This window comes from Hemitrygon akajei, chromosome 17 (genome assembly GCF_048418815.1).
Source record: "Hemitrygon akajei chromosome 17, sHemAka1.3, whole genome shotgun sequence".
Classification (NCBI taxonomy): domain Eukaryota; kingdom Metazoa; phylum Chordata; class Chondrichthyes; order Myliobatiformes; family Dasyatidae; genus Hemitrygon; species Hemitrygon akajei.
The window spans coordinates 58,336,123-58,359,201 of record NC_133140.1 but is presented as its reverse complement, the minus strand read 5'-3'; the positions used below and the strand labels follow the sequence as shown (position 1 = coordinate 58,359,201).

Sequence of the window (23,079 nt, the reverse complement as noted above, 5' to 3'; positions counted from 1 at the left end):
CCAGGGCAGCACTGTTCAGTACAAGAGGACATGGCTTTAAGGTAAGGGGAGGGAAGTTCAAGGGGGATATTAGAGGAAAGTTTTTTACTCAGAGAGTGGTTGGTGCGTGGAATGCACTGCCTGAGTCAGTGGTGGAGGCAGATACACTAGTAAAGTTTAAGAGACTACTAGACAGGTATATGGAGGAATTTAAGGTGGGGGGGTTATATGGGAGGCAGGGTTTGAGGGTCGGCACAACATTGTGGGCCAAAGGGCCTGTAATGTGCTGTACTATTCTATGTTCTAACTGGTGTATTTTCCAAAATACATACTAGATAGAATCCATGATTTTATGTTTAACTGTCAAGGTGGGAAAGAGTGACTGAATGAAAACTAGAAGAAGAAAGCCCTTAACTCCGAGTGGAGTCATCGGGATGCCGTCATGACGGTGTTTTTTTTTTAAGCAGGCTTTCTTGTTTTTATGAGACCGAGTTGCTAGCTCGACACTCAACCCAGCATGGATGGAAAGCATGCAAGGGAGCCGGCTGGATTCGAACTCGGGAGCCTTTACTCCGAAGTCCGGCACTGATGCCACTATGCCACCAGCTGGCAAATGAAAACTAGGTTGAGGATAAATTTTCATGCGCACTTCGAGCATTTACAGTTGTAAACAATAGTTCTGTGTGACAGACTCAAATTTTGTTAAAAAAATATTTCCCTTTGAAATTAGCAGGTAGATGTGCCCAGCTGTTGGAAGATATTAAAGACAAGGTGAAAATAGCACACAAAATTAGATCACTTGGCTTCACCACCTATTGACACTTTGGTACAAACATAATTCAAGAGAGCCACGGTTTAGAGAGTGACCGCCTCAGACATCAAGGTAGTCCTTAACTGATTGAAACATCAAGCAATTTTTAATAGCAGTAGCATATTCTCCAGTTGGTAGATCAAACATAATACCAAGGTCAAAGATTCAACTTCTTTCAATACAGTGTTGAACTCTTTTTCTCTTGACCCTGAGGACCAAAATGAACCAATCCTTTTGTTTTGACTGCTCAAAAAAAAACCTTCAACAGTTCTTGCACTTATTCTATAAGAGGCAAAATAGCATGTGGATCAGATCTCTCAAGCTTGATATTTTTTGTCAGGGCTCCTGATCTGCACAACTCCTTTGGTGATGGGTTGACGTGTGCACAGGTGAACCATCATAAGATATCCACTCACCACATTTCTTGAGTACAGTAGACTAGAGGCACACCAGTTGCTGTGAATTTGCCCACCAAAAAGTATGAGAGGGGAATGGAGTTCAAAAGCAGGTTTAATCCCTTTCTTACATGATTGAAACTTTCAATATTAATTATTTTTACAAATTTAAAAAAATAAGCAATTAATGAATATTTCTTCCATCAGGAACATTCCAAGTCCTTAGAGACTTAACAGCTTATTGTTATATTCCATCCATAAGACAATATTATATTGCACGTCCTTGCCACTGAGGGTTAGTGCCCAAAAGTTCAGGTCACATGCTTTCAGCATATTCACAGCAAACAATGGCGGCTTACAGCTGAAATACCTTGTGTCACATTATCTCAACTTGAATATATTGCATTTTTATAATGCATGGAGCCAGAATTGGGTACTTTTGCATTAAAAACTGCAGCAGTTCAAATTAACTAGCTCATCACACCATTCCTTCAGAAAATAAGATATGGAAATAATATGGTTTTGACATTGACAGACGCATCATGACAATCATATGGAAACCTTTAAGCAATGTAACCATTTTCTGAGATGCTCGCTTTTCTGCCAAACCATCTAAACGTGGATTGAAAGGCCTGTCAATTATCACTGTAAAAAATGATTACGGAAAACTTTTTCCATAGTCTTGTTCTTGAAATGCCCTGTACCTAATAAACTGGCCACTGTGTGTACGTTTATGGTCTTCTGCTTCTGTAACCCATCCACTTTAAGGTTTAACATGTTGTGCATTCAGAGATGCTCTTCTGCCCACTCAAAAAAATGTGGTTATTTGAGTTACTGTCGCCTTCCAGTCAGCTTGAACCAATCTGGCCATTCTTCTCTGACCTCTCTCACTAACAAGGCATTTTCAAATACAGAACTGCCATTCACCAGAAGTTATTTTTTGGGGGTTTTTTTTTTGTACTGTTCTCTGTAAACTCTGGAGACTGTCATGCAGTTTCAGGGATACTCAAACCACCCTGTCTGGCACCAACAATCATTCCACATCAAAGTCACTCAGATCCCATTTCTTCCCCCATCCTGATACTTGGTCTGAACATTTGGACTGAACCTCTTGACAAAGTCTGCATGCTTTTATGCACTGAGTAGCCGCCACATAATTGGCTGATTAGATATTTGCATTAACTGTGTGTACCTGATACAGTGACGAAGAGTGTCTAGTGTTTTTTAATTATTAAAACAATCCTCTTTTCACCCCAAGCAAGACTACATTCCATTCTAGGAGAATGAGCACAAGAACAAATCAGATGAAGATTATAAGTACACTGGCAACTTCTGTAAAGCGGGCAAAGAAAATCTCACAAACCCCAACACTGATAATATTGCAGCAAATCAAAAAAGTATGTCATTCAAATGTTGTTTTTGTTACAACCAAAACACCAGCCAAGATCTGGGTTATAATTATAGCTACTATGCTATGCCAAATTGGTAAGTGGCAACTCAAGATTCAATATTCTTCAAATAGTAAACCTCTGAATTCAAAAATATTTAAGTGCCTTGTATCTTTAGCAACAGATAAAACAGGTTGCAGAGGGAAATGTTTCAGGTCAAGAAACCCTTTATCTGGACTGAAAGATAGAAGGGAGACAGCCAGTCAGTATAAAAAAAAGTGGAGGGAAGGGGTGGGCAAGCAGGTAATAGGTGGATCCAGGTGAGGCAAGGAGGTCTGATCAGTAGCTGTCAGGACACGAAGGGCTGAAGATGACAGAATCTGATGAGCGAAAGATCGATCATGGAATTAAGGGAGGGAGGTAGGGAGCGGCATCAGTGGGAGGAGTTAAAGTTGGAGAATTCAATGTTCATGCCTCCAGGTTATGGGCTCCACAAACTGAATGAGCTGTTCCTCCACTTTGCATTTAGCCTCAGCTTAGCTTTGGAGAAGGCAGGTGAGAGACATGTCATTATGGGAATGGGAAGAAGAATTAAAATGGCTGGCAACCTGGAGCCATTGCTATTTTGCTGGTTTTATTTTGCTATATTTCTACTCTATTCTTGGTTGGTGCAACTGTAACAAAACCCAATTTCCCTCAGGATCAATAAAGTATGTCTGTCTGTCTGATAGAGATGGCAGTTGGAGTGACGGCTTGCTCTTCAAGGTGTGTTTCATATTCTTACATGAGCTTTTCAAAGATCTGCATTACAAGCAAACTAGTTGTCAAAAATTTTGTAAGGTCCATGTAATGCTTGCACAAGTACAGAAAGAAGCAAATTAACATTGAAAACAATCCTACCAAATACAAATTTGTTGCATTAAAATTAATTAACATACCTACTTCCACCTTGGAGTACAAATTTTTCAAAATACTATTTTATTTTAGGAGAGTGAAAGGCAACAACAATTAAATCTATACATCTAGTTCTCTTGATGTATTGGTGAACTGCTACGGACTACAATTTCAGTCTTCACTTACAATTACATGGGATGGAATACACCAGATATCTTTTGTTAATGTTCAAAAATGTCACTGCAGAATTAGAATCAGGTTTATTATCACTAAGATATATTATTAATACATGTCATGAAATCTGTTGTTTTGCAGTAGCAGTACAGTGCAATACATAATATACTATAAATGATAATAAAATATATTAAAGATAAATAAGTAGTGCAAAAAGAGCAAAAATAGTGAGGTAGTGTTCATGGGTTTATTATCCGTTCAAAATTCTGTTAGTCGAGGGGAAGAAGCTGTACTTAAAACATTGAGCGGTTGTCTTGCTGTATCTCCTCCTTGATGGCAGTACAGGTTTCCCCGCTATCTGAAGGTAGATCGTTCCTATGAAACTGTTTGTAAGCCGAAATGTCGTAAAGCGAAGAAACAATTACCATTAATTTATATGGGAAAAATTTTTGAGCATTCCCAGACCCAAAAAAAAACCTACCAAATCAAACCAAATACACATAAAACCTAAAATAACACTAACATATAGTAAAAGCAGGAATTATATGATAAATATACAGCGTATATAAAGTAGAAATATTGTATATACGGTATAGTTTCACTTATCAAAATTGGGAAGACAGCGACCCAAAATTGATTTGGAGAAGAAAAAAAAAATCGGCACGTACACGCATGCGCACACAATTGCCCGCACAAGGCTTCACGGTCATGGTAGTCTTTCTCGGGGTAAACACACATATAAAGCGGGCGTCTTTTTTCATAAGAGCAAAAATCTTCTTTGGTTAGCGAAAACAGGTACTAATGTAGGTCTTTCGTAACAGCGAGCTGTCGTAAAGTGAACGCTCGAAAAACAGGCCACCTGTAATGAGAAAAGGGCACGCTCTGGGTGTGTGGGGGGGGGGTCCTTATTGATGGATATTATCTTTTTAAGGCATTGCCTTTTCAAGATGGCGCAGGTGGTGGGGAGGCTAGTGAACATGACGTATCTAGCTGAGTTTACAAACTTCTGCCGTTTTTTCCAATCCCGTGCAATGGCCCCTCTATGCCAGACAGTGATACAACCAGGATGCTCTCTATGGTACATCTTTAGAAATTCACTAGTCTTTAGTAACATACTAAATCTCCCCAAACACCTAATGAAATATAGCCTCTGATGTGTCTTCTTCATAACTGCATGTTTGACTCAGGTTAGCTATTCAGAGATGTTGACACCAAGGAACTTGAAAATGCTCACCCCTCGATAAAGACTACAAACCTAATATTGCTTTTAAGAATGTCTTTTCAATATTTTCTAACTGCCACATAAAAAGACTGAATTAGCAATTTCATATATATTACAGAAAGCCTAGTTCTACTTTTTGTAAATGGATTCTATTAAATTGCTACCTTCAATGACTGCGACACAGATGGCCAAGAACAATAGTGGTACAACAACTGTAGTTCATCTAACACTATCAGTAGACCAAAATCTGTGCCAACAGTATATAAATAATTCACATCTGCAGATGATACTTCAGGCACTCTCATCTACAACCTGTTCATGAATTCCAGAATTTTGTTACAAATTACATCATGAATTGTGCTCTAAAGCAAAAACCATTTGCAGCATCTTTCTGTCAGACAATTCTTCAGTTTCAAATCATCTCAGTACAAGAAATAAGCACAAAACTGATCTGTAATCCTATAACGAAACAAAAACTGAACAAATTTGTGAGGAAAAGCAAAAGAATTATTACTGGCCAACTCTCAGAACAACTGACCTTGTCAACAGTCAAATATTAATGGCCATTCAGTTATCAACTGAGCTGATAATTAATCATTGACGCAATGAAGTAACATGCTAATAAGGCAAAGCTGCATCATTACTTTTTCATATTGGAATCAAAACAGATTTTCTGCTTCTACTAGCAGTCTTACAGTTGAATCTTAATTTCATTTTATGGACTAGTGAACAGCCACATTTAAAAAAATTACCTTGCTTCAATAGGAAAAAAGTGATTATGGGATTGAAATCTTCAAACAGAACGGAATGCAGAAATTATTCATCAGAAATGCAAGTAAAAGAAAAATTAGACACAAGCTAAACAAGAGAATAGAAAGAACAATCTTTTCTACTGGAAAACTGAAAGATGCAGAAAATGATGGACCAAATTTGGAACAATGCAGCAAACAGCTCATGGAAAGACAATTACAACATTTTAAAAACTGGCAAGGCAAAAGTTGCAAGTCACAGATATATAAAAAAATGTAATATTCTGATGTTCTGAAAAAGACCACCCATAATGTAAATTAACTAAATTAACAGTGGCACATGAATGTGAACTCTCAGCCAACAATCAAGATTTATCAATTTATTCACCAAGATCTATTGCAATGGTTTCACAAGAATTCACCTGCAGCTGTATAAATAAAATTATTACCAGTGCAGTTACCAGTTCCTCTTAAGATGGGTTTTGCAATATTGCCCAAGAGCAGTTTTATCAATATCCAAAAGCAGTAAACCTTTAGTTGCAATACAAAAATAATCAAAAGTTAAAAAAAAACTTCTGGCTACTTGAAGCAGCTATAACTCACTGTCTTTAATGAACCTTCCCTGCTATTAATGAAAACCCAACATTCCAAGATAATGTACTCCAATTCCACTGTAAACTATTTTGGAGCCATTTAAGTAGAATAGTTAAAACAGGATTATACTGCATCAGGAGCTGTAAGTTTTATTGTAGCTTTTTTTTTAAATTGAAAACCAAAATCAGTAGAGCTGATTCTCTAATAATATCCATCTCACTTTTTAAGTACAGTGCTTGTAACTGGAAGCCAGGACATTAAAATATTTAAGGAAGGTACAAACAAAAAGAACATTGCTTAAAAATAGGTTAAATAATTTAAAAGAGTTTAAACATAATCTACAAGCATTAGTCACCATCATACAACTTCTTCAATAGGTTTGACAGCTCAATCTCATCCTCACCGCAGAAATCCACACCAGGCTTACTTCCCTCACAGGAAAATAGCCACTCACAGGAGACCTTGCCCACGCCCAGGATTACGGCTGCACAGGTGGAAGGTCAACTGAGGAAGATCTGTACCAGCAAGGCGGCTGGACCGGATGGAGTTTCCCCACGATTACTGAGGGCCTGTGCGACTGAGCTGGGAAAACCACTACAGCGCATCTTCAACATGAGCCTGGAGCAGAGAAGAGTACCCAGACAGTGGAAAACATCCTGTATTGTCCCGGTACCGAAGAAACCACAACCAAAGGAGTTGAATGACTTCAGACCTGTTGCCTTGACGTCGCACGTGATGAAGACCATGGAGCGGCTGATAATACAGAATCTGAGGCCACAAACCAGGCACGCCCAGGATCCTCTTCAGTTTGCGTATAAGGAGAAGGTGGGAATGGAGGATGCTATCACGTATTTGCTGCACAAATCACTCTCTCACCTAGAGGGGGTCAGTTGTGCTGTGAGGATTACATTCCTTGACTTCTCTAGTGCCTTTAACACCATCCAGCCCAAGATCTTAAGGCACAAACTAACGGAGATGGGAGTAGACTCTCACATGGTGGATTGGATAGTGGACTACTTGACAGATAGACCTCAATATGTGCGGTTGGGAGACTGTAGGTCTGACACGGTGGTCAGCAGCACAGGAGCGCCGCAGGGAACCGTACTCTCTCCGGTCCTGTTCACCCTGTACACATCAGACTTCCAATATAACTCGGAGTCCTGCCATGTGCAGAAGTTCGCTGATGACACGGCCATAGTGGGGTGTGTCAGGAATGGACAGGAGGAGGAGTATAGGAAACTGATACAGGACTTTGTGATATGGTGCAACTCAAACTACCTGCGTCTCAATATCACCAAGACCAAGGAGATGGTGGTGGACTTTAGGAGATCTAGGCCTCATATGGAGCCAGTGATCATTAATGGAGAATGTGTGGAGCAGGTTAAGACCTACAAGTATCTGGGAGTACAGTTAGACGAGAAGCTAGACTGGACTGCCAACACAGATGCCTTGTGCAGGAAGGCACAGAGTCGACTGTACTTCCTAAGAAGGTTGGCGTCATTCAATGTCTGTAGTGAGATGCTGAAGATGTTCTATAGGTCAGTTGTGGAGAGCGCCCTCTTCTTTGTGGTGGCGTGTTGGGGAGGAAGCATTAAGAAGAGGGACGCCTCACGTCTTAATAAGCTGGTAAGGAAGGTGGGCTCTGTCGTGGGCAAAGTACTGGAGAGTTTAACATCGGTAGCTGAGCGAAGGGCGCTGAGTAGGCTACGGTCAATTATGGATAACTCTGAACATCCTCTACATAGCACCATCCAGAGACAGAGAAGCAGTTTCAGCGACAGGTTACTATCGATGCAATGCTCCTCAGACAGGATGAAGAGGTCAATACTCCCCAATGCCATTAGGCTTTACAATTCTACCGCCAGGACTTAAGAACTTTTTAAAAGCTATTATTAATGCTTTTTGAGATAGTGATTTAGATGCATATCATATTTTTTACTGAGTTAAGTATGTAATTAGTTTTGCTACAACAAGTGTATGGGACATTGGAAAAAAAGTTGAATTTCCCCATGGGGATGAATAAAGTATCTATCTATCTATCTATCTACAATTTTGGACTTGGCATCGCCATTTTGACAATGAATTCTTAATACCAGATTTATAATACTTCACCACATAATATTGTGATATGAACTGAGTAATCTGCCTGTTCCTACTTCGGTGCCATTGGTTGTTGCAATTCATGGAATGAAAGATAGTGGAAGTCCCAAGATTTCCAACAGTTAGTTGATAAGTTTCACAAAGATTAATTATGTTCAAGCTAAATTGTTAAATTGTTTCTTTATTGTCACATATACCAAGGTTCAGTGAAAAGCTTGTGCAAATAGACCGTGTAGATCAATCCATTACAACAGTGTTGAGTGGAAGGACAAATTAAAACAAAAACAGAGTGTAGAATAAAGTGTTACAGTACAGAGAAAGCACAATGCAAATAGATGGTAAGGTGCAAGGTCGCAACGTGGTAGATCATGAGGCCAAGAACCTACCCTTATGGATAGAAGCTGTCCTTGAGCCTGGTCGTATGTGCACTCAGACTTTTGTCATTTCCGCCCCTCTAACCCCCATTGGGCAGGTGAGGCAAGGCAGCGAGAAGAGAAAAATGTCCAGTGTGGGCAGGATCTTCAATAACCCTTTACTGACGCAGCGAAAAGTGCCGGGTGCATGCGAAGAAGACTGGTTTTATGATGTACTGAGCTGTGGCCACAACTCTTCTTCTGGTCACAGGCAAAGCAGCTGCCATACCACACCACAATGCACCCAGAGGATGCATCAATAAAACTGGGGAGGGTCAAAAGGGTCCTGCTAAAAAAAAAAAATTTAGCCCCCTGAAGTAGAGGCACCAGTGTGCCTTCCTGGATGTGGCATCTAGGTGATTGGATCAGGATAGACTATTGATGTTCACTCCTAGGAGCATGAAACTCTCAACCTCCTTGACCTCAACACCATTAGGATCAGAAGATAGAGTCCTTGTGGGTAGAGTTAAGAAACTGCAAGGGGAGAAAAGACCTTGATGGGAGGACTGCAAACGAAAACAAGGATGAAGGTTAAAATACACCAGGATATAAAAAAGGCATGAAAAACGGGCAAAGTTCAAAGTAAAATTTATTATCAGAGTACACGTCACCAGATACAACCCTGAGATTCTTTTTCTGCAGGCATACTTAGCAAATCTATAGAACAGTAACTGTAAACATCAGGAACTGTTAACTGTAAACAAACTGTGCAAATGCAGTTATAAATAAATAGCAATAAATAATGGGCATGAAATAACAATACACCTCCTTAAATGAATGTCACCATATCCCCTTTTGCTCAACAGCCTGATGGTTGAGGGGTAGCAACTGTTCTTGAACCTGGTGGAGTCCAGAGGCACTTTTACCTTCTACCTGATGACATCAGCGAGAAGAGAGCACAGCCTGGTTGGATCTTTGATGATGGATGCTGCTTTTCCACGGTAATGTTTCACGTAGATCTGCTCAATAGTTGGGTTTTACCCATGATGTACTGAGCTGAGTCCACTACCTTTTGGAGGATTTTCTGTTCAAGGCACTGGTGTTCCCATACCAGGCCATAATACAGCCAGTGAGCACACATTCCACCACACACCTATAGAAGTTTGCCAAAGTTTTCAATGACATGCCAAACCTCCGCAGACTCCTGAGGAAGTAGAGGTGCTGTCATGCTTTCTTTGTACTTATAATGATGGGTCCAGAGCTGGTCCTCTGTAATAGTGGCACTCAGGAATTTAAAGTTACTGACCCTCTCCACCTCCGATCCTCCAATGATTACAGGCTCATGGACTTCTGGTTTCCCTCTTCTGAAGACTACATTCTCTTCCTTGGTCTTATTGACACTGAGTGGGAGGTTGTTGTTATTACAAAACTCAGCCAAGTTTCCAATCTCCATCCTACATGCTGATTCATTGCTCCCTCTAATGTAGCACACAAAAGTGGCATTGTCAGCAAACTTGTTAATAGTGTTGGAGCTGTACTTAGCCACACAGTCATAGGTGGAAAGCATGTAGAAGAGGAGGCTAAGCACACAGCCTTGTAGTGCACCTGTGCTGATAGAGATTGTGGAGAGAATACTGTTGCCAATCCAAATTGACCAAGGTCTGCAAGTGAGGAATTCCAGGATCCAATTGCACAAGGAGTTATTAAGGACTGGGTCTTAGCGTTTACTGATTAGTTTTTGAGGAGATGTACACAAAATGCATTGGAAAGTACTGAAGGATTATCATTACATGTGCAAATTGACTTGGAAATATAACAACTAATTCTTCATTAACTTTATGTAAATCCTGGAACCCTTAACCCAACACTTCACCAGGAATACTGAACGTTAATTGAGCAGAGGTTGAGGGGCAACGTGACAGCTATAAAATTATGAGACATATAGAGATTTGCTAGGTGACAATGTCAAATAGTAAAAGACATAGCTTTATGGTGAGAAGGGAAATGTTTGAAGGAGATAGGCAAGGCAAGTTTTGTCTTACACAGAATGGTAGCTGCCTGGAATGCATGCCCAGGGAAGGAAGGATATAGACCATGTGCAGATGGATGGGATTAGCTTAAATAGGCATCACAGTTGATTCTATGTACCAAGGCACTTATTGCTATGCTGTACTGTTCAATGATTTATAAGAGAGCACCCAAAGAAGTCAACATAATTGTCACAATCACATAATCAATAATGTTGTAGGATATTAAGCAATGGACTTACAAAAAAATTTGATCAGCCCTGCCATCTTCAACTTTCAGAAAGCAACTTAGAATCGTACACAGATGTTCTGAATTCTATCCAATGATGTCATGAATAGGTAAAGCATTCAATGGTGTTTCATATTTATGTTGTCACTATATCAGATTTTTTTATGTCTATTGCTTCACAATTAAGTTCGCTTCAAACTTGGCTCTAACATACTTATGTAATTTATTGTACAAGAAACATCAGCAAGATATCACTTGCAACATTAATATTTAGGATAAGGGCAAATTGTGTCCCTTTAGCAACTTAGCGAGGATGCTTTAGCTGACCCATTGTGCCTCTTCTTACTGAAAGGGAGCTACTTTCCAGATCTACAATTCTGTGGCTAATCTTTCAATCAATTTAAAAAGGGGATGAGAGTGCTGTTTGGTAGCTTCAAAACATTAAAACTGATTCAAAGAAAAAAAAACAAAAGAGCCAGGAATGAAAGTCTAATTCCATTCTTTACTTTAAGCAAGGCGCCACATACCATGTGGGAGCATTATATTATGATGTATGCAATTCACACTCTTTTTAATCATAACCATAATTATATAAACAACAAAGAATGCTTAATCAAGCAATATATTTACAAGCAACACACAAGTGCTGGAGGAACTCAGCAAGTCAGGCAGCATCTATGGAAATGAATAAACAGTCAACATTCCTGAATTTTAAATGCACAACACTCCTCCCTGTGTAGCTATAAACTCCAACTCATTAGTGAGTCCATCTCAACTATATAAACAGTATACTACATAATACAACTACTATATCCACAGCAGTCAATTTTTAAATTGTCACATTCAGGCTAAAAGAGGCTTACCCTTCTCGGATAACGCTCTTCTTTCTCAGTCTTCTTTTTATAAAGTTTCGAGTAGATAAACGCAACAATGATAATGATACAAAGAGATGGGGATTACATTAATAACGGTTAACGTATACAGACACAGACTCCGAGTAACATGTGTAATCTAAGCCTCCCAATCTCTTAGTAACTAAACATGAAAAAGATTCAAAAAAAAATTTTAGAGAAAAAAATTCCCCGAACTAAAAAAAACGAAACAAAATCTGGGCTGCCATGTTTCATCGGTTAAAATCATTGTTTGTCATTAACTCCACTCCTCTATACAGAAACAAAAAGTTACTGAGAAAGATTTGGAAAAGGTCTGCTTATATCATATGAAAATGTTGAATAACTGGCCTCCAAGTTTCTTTAAATTTAACTAAAGGGTCGATAGTGCCGCTCCTAATTTTTTCTAAGTTTAAACATGTTATAGTTTGGGAAAATCATTGAAATGTAGTAGGGGGATTAGAATCTTTCCATTTAAATAAACTGGATCTTCTGGCTATTAATGTAACAAATGCAATCAAATGGCAAGCTGAAGGGGATAATTAACTACAGTCCATCACTGGTAATCCAAAAATTGCAGTAATGGGATGAGGTTGTAAATCAATACACAAAACTGCTGAAATAATATCAAAAATATCTTTCCAATATTTTTCCAAAAGAGGGCAAGACCAGAACATATGTGTCAAGGAAGCTACCTCAGACTTACATCTGTCACAGACAGGATTTATATGGCAATAAAAACTAGCTAACTTATCCTATGAACCACCTTAAATTGTATCAAAGCGTGTCTAGCACACATTGAAGAAGTATTAACTAGTTGGATAATTTTCTCCCATCTCTCTTATATAACCATATATGGTTATACAGGTAAAGATACCTGAAGTTCTCTTTCCCATTCATTCTTAATTTTATCAGATGTACCTGGATGTATTTTCATAATCAGATCATAAATAATTGCTATTAAACTCTTCTGATAGGGGTTTAAAACTAAAAAAAAATTCTGTAATTTCAGTTTGATGTGATAGCGGAAAAGTAGGTAAAATAACATTCGAAAAGTTTCTAATCTGCAAGGACAACGGCTTTCTTGGCAAGAGATCACTCTGCTTGGCAGGTGGGACTTGTGATTGTGAAACAATCTCTCTCAGAGGAGGTTCTGTAGCCTCCTCTGTGGTGGTTACAGGAGTTGACCGAGACTGCAGGAAGTGGCTCTGACAGCGGTAGCCACTTTTCTTCATTAACAATTGACTCTGCTCAACTGATTGATGTGTTGTATTCAGATGATATCAGATGTAATCTCCACTGTGATGGAGAATGGTCCAGTTCTGTCCTTAATCTATCCAAATACTCACTTTGATCACCTCTGTAGTCTCTTGCCAGGACTGTTTGTCCAGGAGTAAAACATCAAACCTCCTTCAGCCCTCAATTTGTTTCTGCTGTTTGTCCTGCATACTCCTTCTAAGATTGGGTTTGAGGAGATCCAAGTGTTAACACAAGGGACAAAACAGGAACAGTTTCCGTTGTCATTGATTGCAGTGCATTTTTTTTTTTGACTCTGGACAAATTTTTCCACAAAGTGGGTGGTACGATGCAGATGTAATATGTCTTAATCCATTCATTTTTAAGAATGACTGAAAATGTTCTGCCACAAACTGTAGTCCATTGCCACCAACCAAGTGTTATGGATCGCCAGTCCTTGTGAAGAGGCTTCTCAACACATGAACAGTTGTGATGGAGGCTACTTGGAACACTTCTGGCCACTTTGTAGCCACATCCACTACTACCAAGAAACTTGTGCTCATGAATGGTCTGGCAAAATCCACGTGAATCCTCTGCTAGGGCAATGCAGAGGATCCCCAGGGATGGAGAGATGCTGCTCTTGGCATCTTCTGGAGATGTTGGCATCTTGCACAGTGCATGGCAAGCTGCTCGATCTGATCTATCCCAGGCCTCCAGACAAAACTTCGAGCCAACATTTTCATATTAACCACACCTAAATGATCAGCATGTAGTTCCTTCAACACTTTCACTCTCAGCTTGGATGATACAACAACTCTCAATCACCCCATAAGGCAATGCTTGTCTAGGGCAAGTTCATCACAGCACTGGTAAGAAAAAATAGGCAATTGGAGTTTATGCTGTACATTCCAGCCATTTTGGTTGGCCATGTAGACCTGAGACATTGTGGGGTCTTTTTTTGGTTTCTCTTGGGATCATCCCTGCTATAATAAGGAGACTTTTGATTTGTTAGGGAGTATGTGTCAAAAGCAGAGTCATTTTTTGTAATTTTTTCCAGTTCTTCCTTTTCCAAGTGAAAACAGAACAACCCATCAGCATTTCCATGATCAGTCATCCTCTTGAATTCAATTTAATAATTGTGCACTCCAAGGAACAGAGCCCATCGCTACATTTGTGCTGCTGCTGTCAGTGGAACACCTTTCTGTGGATTGAAAATGGACACCAGTGGCTGATGATCAGTAAGGAGAGTAAACTTGCTCCCATACAAGTACTGGATAAAATGTTTTACACCCCAAACCAGCTTCAAGGCCTCTGTCAATCTGTGTGCAACCGTTCTCTGCAGGGGTAAGGGAACATGATGCAAAGGTGTTCACTTCCATCACTTTTAACATGTGACATGACTGCACCTATACCATAAAGTGAGGTGTCACAAGCAAACTCTATTGGACAATGTGGATTATAACGTGCAAACAGAGTGTATAATGTCACCATATCCTTTGCCTTTTGGAAAGCCACCTCACTGTCCATTGTCATTTCTTCCCTATCTGTAGTAATGAATTCAAGGGGTGGAGCACAGTAGCCAGGTTTGGCAGAAACCTATTATAGTAGTTGACAAATCCTGAAAAGGACAATTGTGACACATCCTTTGACATGGGGCATCCACCACTCTTGAATTTTCTCAGCATGCTTGTGCAATCATTGTGATGCTTGGTTTAAAGAATTCACACTTGCTGCATTATGCTCAGAGCTCATAATTTTCTAATCTTGACAATTTGAAGATGTTCCTTGTCCTCATTACCAGTAACAATGTCATCCAGGTAACACTCAGTGGAGAAAAATTCGAAACTCTAAGGTACAAAGAGTCTTGGGAGTCATCGTACAGGATTCCTTAAAGATTAATTTGCAGGTTAAGTTAGTAAGACCATAAGATATAGGAGTAGAACTAGGCCATTCAGCCCATTAAATCTGCTCCACCATTCACTCATGGGCTGATCCAATTCTTCCAGTCATCCCCACTCCCCTGCCTCCTCCCCATATCCTTTGGTGTCCTGGCTAATCAAGAACCTATCTCTGCCTTAAATACACCCAATGACTTGGCCTCCACAGCCACTTGTGGCAACAAATTCCACAGATTTACCACCCTCTGACTAAACTAAGCTCTCTGCATCTCTGTTCCAAATGGATGTCTTCCAATCCTGAAGTCATACCTTCCTGTCCTGGACTCTCCTACCATGGGAAATAACCTTGCCATATCTGATCTGTTCAGGCCTTTTAACATTCGGAGTGTTTCTATGAGATCCTCCCTCATTTTCCTAAACTCCACAGCTCAAGAGCTGCTAGACGTTCCTCATGCGGTAACACAGGTACGAGAATCCTGGAATCATCCTCGTAGTGAGGAAGGCAAAAGCAATGTTAGCATTCATCTTGAGGACTAGAAAATAAAAGCAATGATGTACTGTTAAGGCTTTATAAGGCATTGGTGAAGCCTCACTTGGAGTATTCTGAGCAGTTTTGGGCCCCTTATCCAAGAAAGGATGTACTGACATTCGAGAGAGTTCAAAGGAGGTTCATGAAAATGATTCCAGGAATGAAAGGCTTATCATATGAGGAGCATTTGATAGCTCTGGGCCTTTACTCACTGAAATTCAGAAGACTGGGGTGGGGGGGGGGGGGGGGGGGGAATCTCATTGAAACCTATCGAAACATGAAAGGCCTTGATGGAGTAGACGTGGGGAGGATATTTCCTATGGTGTGGGACTCTAAGACCAGAGCGCTCAGCCTCAGAATAGAGGGGCATCCATTTAGAATGGAGATTAAGAGCTCTTTAGCCAGTGAGATGAATCTGTGGAATTCATTGCCACAGGTGGCTGTGGAGGCCAAGTCATTGGGTATATTTAAGACAAGAGTTAGATAGATTCTTGATTCGTCAGGAGGTGAAGGGAAACTGGGAGAAGGCAGGAGGTTAGGGCTGAGAGGGAAATGATCAACCATGATGAAATGGCAGAGCAGACTCAATAGGCCTAATGGCTTAATTCTGTTCCTATATCTTATGGTCTTGAAGAACCTGGTCCATACCTTTTTGCCAGAGTGCAGGTGCAGATACCACTCCAAATACAAGCCTGTTACAATGGAAAAGCTCTTTTTATTTATGGTGAGCAACATTTTGAGCTCTTCTTCAATCTTTGTTTGTAGGTAGGCCTCAGCTAAGGTTTGCAAAGATATCCTCTATCCTGCACCGAGGGTATCGATCTACTTTCAGTACTGGGTTGATGGTGATCTTAAAATCACCACAGATCCCGACAGTCGCATTCTTCTTGGCTACTAGGACCACTGGCATTGCTCATGGGCTCAACTGAACATAGGAAAGAATTCCTTCAGCTTCCATGTGAACCAGTTGAATGGCTATTTTATCACAGATGGGATAAAGAACCAGGCAGGCTTTGCAAAACTTGGGTGCAGCATTTTCATTAACACTACTTTACCCTTGATATGTTTGAGTTTTCCAATGCCATTGTTGAACAGTGCTGTGGCATCATCTAGTACATTTCCTAATTCACTTTCAGTTGGCTCCATTGCAGGGGATGTGGCATGCAAACAATGGATGGATCTTCAATCAAGTTGTGATTGTCTCGGCCAAATACAAGCCCAATGCAGTTTGATGATTGCCATATTTGACTATCACGAATGTCATTCCCACAGGAGTCATCTTTTCTCCTGTACTAGTGCTTAACTGGATATCTGCAGGCTTCAGTTTAAAATCTTCGATATGCCGTTCAAACTAATTTAGAAGAATGACTGCAACAGCCAAATCAGTTTCCAATTCCATTTTTATTAATCTGGCATTCATTTCTGGTGTAAGAGTTATTGCTTGTCCATTGTTACCTACTATTATCCGTTTTCATATTGTAAATCTCAAGGCTAGCCAGTCTTGTGTCACTCTCATCATTATCAGATTTTCATCAGCAATATGCAGATTAATACTCTTTTTGAAACTGCAACTTTTAGCTTTTTCTTTTCCCTGTGCAGTCCATTTATTTTTAATCTGCCCAACATGCTCTTTGTAGATGTCCTCCTTTGCTGCATTTTCTGCAAGTTTCAACTTTAAATCTATATTGGTCTATATTGAACAAACACAATTTGTTCAGCCAGGCAGGCCTCTGGCTAGACACTGCTATTTTGTTCATGCTCACTTTTATTCCTGACTGCAACTCGAATGTGATACAACAATTTCAACTGCTCTTTTAAATGCAAGCCGTGCTTTAGTTTGGAGCTACTTTTGAATGCTTTCTTATAAATTCCACAAACTAAACTCTTTCAGTACATCATTAAGCCCATCATTGAAATGACGATGCTCAGAAAATCTCTTCACTTCTGCCACATATGCTGAAATGGTCTCCCCTTCCTTTTGATTCCACTTATGAAACCTAAAGTGTTCTGCAAACAACAATGGTTTCAGTTCTGAATGCTGCTGCATTACATTGACAATATCAGCAAAGCTCATTTCAGCTGGTTGGAGCAGTTAAACTTCAAGGCAAACTATATGCCTTTAAACCCAATGCACTCAGCAAAATTGGAACTTGTTTATCATCGGCTACTGAATTTGCTTTAAAATACTGTTCAATTGGCTCAGTTTACATGAGCCAGTTACCTGCTGAGCAATCAAATGTGTCTATTTTTCCCAACATAACCAGCCATTTCTGTTCTTTTATTTTTAATGATTATCATTACCTGGTACTTGCTGTTTATGAACCTGAAAATTCTTCCACTTACTGCCTTTTTTAAAAGAAAAATTCAACTGTCTCTGCATGTGCTGCACTGCTTTTTTTTTTTTTTTTTAAACGTGAACATCTCACTGTGCTTCAACCTCAAAGGAGAAACAAGAAAGCCGGGAATGCGAGTCTAACTCAGTTCTTTACTTGAAGCGAGACATCACACATCATATGAAAGCATCACAACACATGCAATTCATGTATTTTTACATAAAATGATAATAAATTATATAAACAAAGAAAGCTTAATCAAAAATAAATTTACAAGATTACTCAAACATTACTGAATATTAAATACACAACAATAAGGTCTAGACTCTGGTTCTCCGTCAGTTTCCTCTAACATAATTCTTTATAAATACGTCTCCTATTTATTCATAACACCAGCAAGGGAAAGGACTTCTTTGGATTCAAAATCTACCCTAGCCATTGTAAATACACTGTAGCTCCAACCACTTTCAGGACAATATGCAGCAATTCATCAAATTTAGTATAACATCTCAACACTAAATCTGGACACCCTTGAGGCAAATTGAGTCATCAGCAATGGAAAAAACATGGGGTGAATGAGAGTACTTCAGTTGAAATATTCCCTTATTATATCATTTCTGATGCCATTAAAAGAGGCTTTTCTGGTAATAGGGGAAGAGAGGGAATCTAGAACAAGATTGTATTGGTGATGATATGAGATGTGCAAAAATTAACTCATCCAGCAGCCAATGGATAGGATTCTGAAATCCATGTGGAATGTGGAAGAATGAATGTAAATATTGCTGATTTAGCAAATCACCCATTGAGGCAAACTCTCAACAAAATACAGACCAATTCAAGTCACCTTTCACTTTGACCCTCAATATTAAGTTACAGGAGATGATGTAAAATCCACATATCCCCAGGGAAATGCCCAAATTAGTACCATTTACATTAAAATCTTGACACTATTTGAATCAGAGTCATGTTCATCTTCAAGAAACAGAGCCTAAATAAGGCAGCATCCATCACTAAGCTTCCTCAAATTCCAGGACAAGCCTTCTTTTCATTACTACCATCAAATAGGAGGTATAGAAGCCAATAACCACAGACAAGAATTTGCCCTCAGTCATGAGATTTCTGAACAGTCCATGATCACTTTAACATTTTCCTTTTGCTTTGCACTACTTACTTACTTTGTAACTTAGAGTAATTTTGAGTCTTTGCATTGTGCCACAGCCACAAAACAACAAATTACACACCATATAAGACTATGATAATAAACCTAACCATTAAATTCATTCCAAAATGAAAATTAGGAAAATTGTCAAATTCTTCTGTAGACATTTGAGGGATAAACATGGCTATAGCTTTAACTGGTTGTTAGACATGATGCAGCACCAATTTCCTTTTAAATATCCTAGGAAATTTTCCAAATTAGATATCAACATTACTGGGTGTACTATCATCCACAGAAAAACTATGGAAGGACTCTTCCTCATAATTTTATTCCAAAAATCTTAGTACTTACTGATTCCATAGTTCTCCACCACGGCATTTGTTTGCTCCAATAGAGGAATGCACCAGCTTTGATGACAGTGGTCTGAAATGATATTGGGGAAAACTTAATTAGTTATAAGGGAAATCTAATTAGGTATGGTAAAAAAAATCAAGTCCAAACAGTTAAAACTGTATATGCCACTCAACACATGCTTGAAAAACAAAGCATTATTCCTTGTTACCACTTGAATGAAGTAAAATCTTTAATCTGAGTTCAAGATTAAGACTGCATGAAAAGCAGTGGATTTTTAAAAAATGTATCTCAACACATCACATGAAATATAACCGCATTATCTGATAAACCACAAGTATATGAACTGGCAAATCTTGCCATAACAACAACCATTACTCAGGTTTACAAGCAGCTCTGCTCTCAATGTGGTTTTCCTATCCTGAGTTTCCTCTAGTTTTCAAATGCTGACATTGGCTAAATGTGGTTTTTCAAGTCAACTCAGCTTCCCATACCAATGACTCTCCATTCGTTAAGAAAAAAATATACATTTTGCTGATATCAGCAAAGCTGCACCCAACTCTACTAATAACTGTGATTTTATAGTTTTTTAAAAAAGGGTCAAACCCCTCAATATGTGGACTGTCTTATAGGAATTTTGTGTAAACAACTTCCTCAAAATATACTCAAGCATTTCACTTTGTATAATTGGCCTCCAATTTTTGTTTTGACTCCCATGCCTTGATATTGGGATATCTTATGTCAATGACTCAGTATCGAGGAATCACTCTGCATCTTCACAAGCAAACTAGAGTTTGCATCCAACTAGAATCATTCGCTCTAATCTTGGTCATTCATCATATCCATAGTTTGTTTCACCTTGTGCTTCATTACTGTCAATTTTGATTTTTGCCAACAATTCTGATTGCAATGTTGTACAGCTGAAGATTGAAAACAAGGTTATAAAGAATTATAGACTGTGCAAAGATAATCAAGTTTAAAATTTTATGGACTAGAAAAATGGTCAAATGATATTTCACTAAATTATTTAACTTAGACTAGGATAATATTTTACGCTACTTTAAATTGCAGCAAAATCATCAAATCATCTCATGAAAGTTAGCAAATAAAACAACTTCATGAAAGTTACGGCACAAGTCAGAAATAAACTACCAACTAAGAAATTGAGTCAAACAAAAAAATACAGTAAATCCTGGGAATCTGGCGATAAACAGAAATGCTGAACACATACACAATAAAAGGCATCTGTGGAGTAAGTGTTTGCATTTTGGGTGTGGCGAACTACATATACCTGTCTGGACACGCCCCTCTGCTGACTGCTCCTGTGGCTCCTCCCACAGATCCCTGTATAAAGGCGATTGGAGGCACTGCTCCTCCCTCAGTCTCCAGGATGTTGTGTGGTGGTCTCTTGCTGCTGATCGTGGTCTCTTGCAGCTAATAAAAGCCTATCGTTCGCCTCCCGTCTCCGAGAGTTATTGATGGTGCATCATTGGGTCAATAACTTAATGATATAGATAGATTCCTGTCTCTCTAAATTGCCAAGTATGCACAAATATTAGGACATCCACAATGTAAACAAAGCTTGAATATTAGAATATTGAATATTAGAAGAATAATAGTGTTCTTGGAATTCTCTCACTTTGGAACCTGCCAAGCCTGCCATCGACTGAGATGTCAAAGTTTGATGACAATGATGTTCACTTCATAGTGGCCAGACCAATTACTGGGTCTTCCAATGAAAAAGTTCCTGACTTCAAGACTCTTAGGGAAATGTGGCATGTAGAAACTAGGCCTAACAATGTCCCAAAGACTGAAACAAAACTTCCAAGAGAAAAATCAGATGAGAACTTGCTGGCACTAAATTATAATCTGGGACAAAACCTACCTTGGTGATGGCTAAATTTTTTTTAAAGTGGGACCAGCCTGGAGAAATTCATATTGATAATGCTTACTGCAGATCTGAGTTAAGCTTTAATCTAATAAACATGCCTCAGATCAGTGACTATGAATTAAAAATTCTTAAAAGTGAGCACTTGCTTTTGACTATTAAACAGTTAGACTAAACAACAAACAAATCATTTCTTCTCTTTCACAGCCACACATGTGCACAGACATTTCATATTTGTCGAGAACCACAAGTTTTAAGTTTATGTTAGCATCTATTATTATGAGATGAGTTTTATTTATAAATTAAGCAATTATCTAATAAGCTAACAGGACAATTATGTTCTGTTGTAGGGTCACCTTATAACACAGCAAGGCCCAATTAACTAATATAACTAATGAGTTAAGTCAAAAAAAAACTACAGTTACCCCTCTGCTTTGATTAATGGCTTTGAGAGAGATGGGGATGGAGAGAAGTAGTAGTTTCAGCCCAGAATTAAATTTCCAATATCCTCAACAGTAAAAGCAGTCATGGAATGATTGACCTTTACAGCACAGGACAAGCCATGCATCCTCCTAGCTCTCCAAAAGTCATTTTTTTCTTCCATTTCCCAGCAGACTGTGCTCTTTATCGCTTATCCATTTTAAAAATAATCAAAGACTGGTTGTATCATAGTTCCAAACAGGGTAACCCATATTTCTACATGTCTGATTCTGTAAGTTAAGGACTCAAACTTCTGCCCCTCTAAATTGTCAAGTGAATGCGAAGAAGTATTTTCACCCTCATTATTTATCCTAACAAATCATCTTGGCTTTGGCAAAATCTATCAGTTCTGGGCTTTACGGTACTGTGCGAACGCCTTACGACACATAGCTAGGGTACCTGAGACTTCTGCACAGTACTGTATTTGGCAATATGGAGTGGAGTGGAGAGCAAGTCTGTAAATCTGACAGGAGCAAAGGATGTTTGGAATGGTGAGGGTGGAGCACTATGAGGAGGAGTGTGGCAGAGAAGTGCCAGGGTGGGGAGATGTGGGTGCTGACACACCCAATTCTGAGACAACACGAAAGATAATTTGATTCCTAACAATTGGTTTACTGATCATCACAGAATGTCCCTCTGGTGCTTCCTGCTCCCACCCCTCTCCCAACCATGATTTCCCTTCTCCTTGCTCCTTCCTACTTTCAGTCCACAAAAGAAACCATATCAGAATCAAGTTTATCATCATTCACATATGCCATGAAACTTGTTTTCTTCACGGCAGCAAAATGTGAAATTACTACAATACTATGCAAAGATCTTAGCTTATGCAAAGGAGGCCAATTTCATCTAAAATGTTCTCATTAATCTTATTAATGATTTTCTTCAACACAGCCTTGACATTCTTATTGAAGTCAGCAACCCAATATTTGACACATCATGAGCCAATCAATGGCCTGTATAGACAGCAGTACCATTTAAATCTATAAGCCCTTCCTAAAAGAATAGGACATATCTAAACAAAGCTCAATATGTAAAGTGAGGACATTATTCAGATTAACAGCACAACTTCTGAGTTCTCAATGGTTTCAAATATAAATTCCTAATACAACTTATTCACACAGAAAACCACTTTCCCTATGAAAAGAAAACATGTTGTACAGATCTGTAATGTAACACTCAGATTTTCTGGGAGTGAAGCCTGATATGAATCAACTCTCTTGCATTAAATCTCCTTGACATTTGGGTATTTAAAACTATTAAAATACTCCAAGCAATCAAAATTTCAAGAGTAAAATTTAAAACATCAAAATATTAAGAAACTGTTTGAAACAAAGGAAAAATATTTTCCTACAGACCTTCCAGCTGAGTTCTATTGAAATAACTAAGAGTCAGAGAGTAAC

The 23,079-nt window shown here is 39.0% G+C and overlaps 1 protein-coding gene across 1 annotated transcript in view; it reads right to left on the bottom strand.

Moving 5' to 3' along the window:
- ankrd11 (ankyrin repeat domain 11) overlaps nucleotides 1-23,079 on the bottom strand; it is a 163,237-nt gene that overhangs the window by 106,759 nt on the left and 33,399 nt on the right. The window contains exon 2 of the mRNA XM_073070221.1: nucleotides 19,312-19,383. The gene's annotated coding sequence lies outside the window, so the exon portion shown is untranslated. The remainder of the gene's footprint in view (nucleotides 1-19,311; nucleotides 19,384-23,079) is intronic.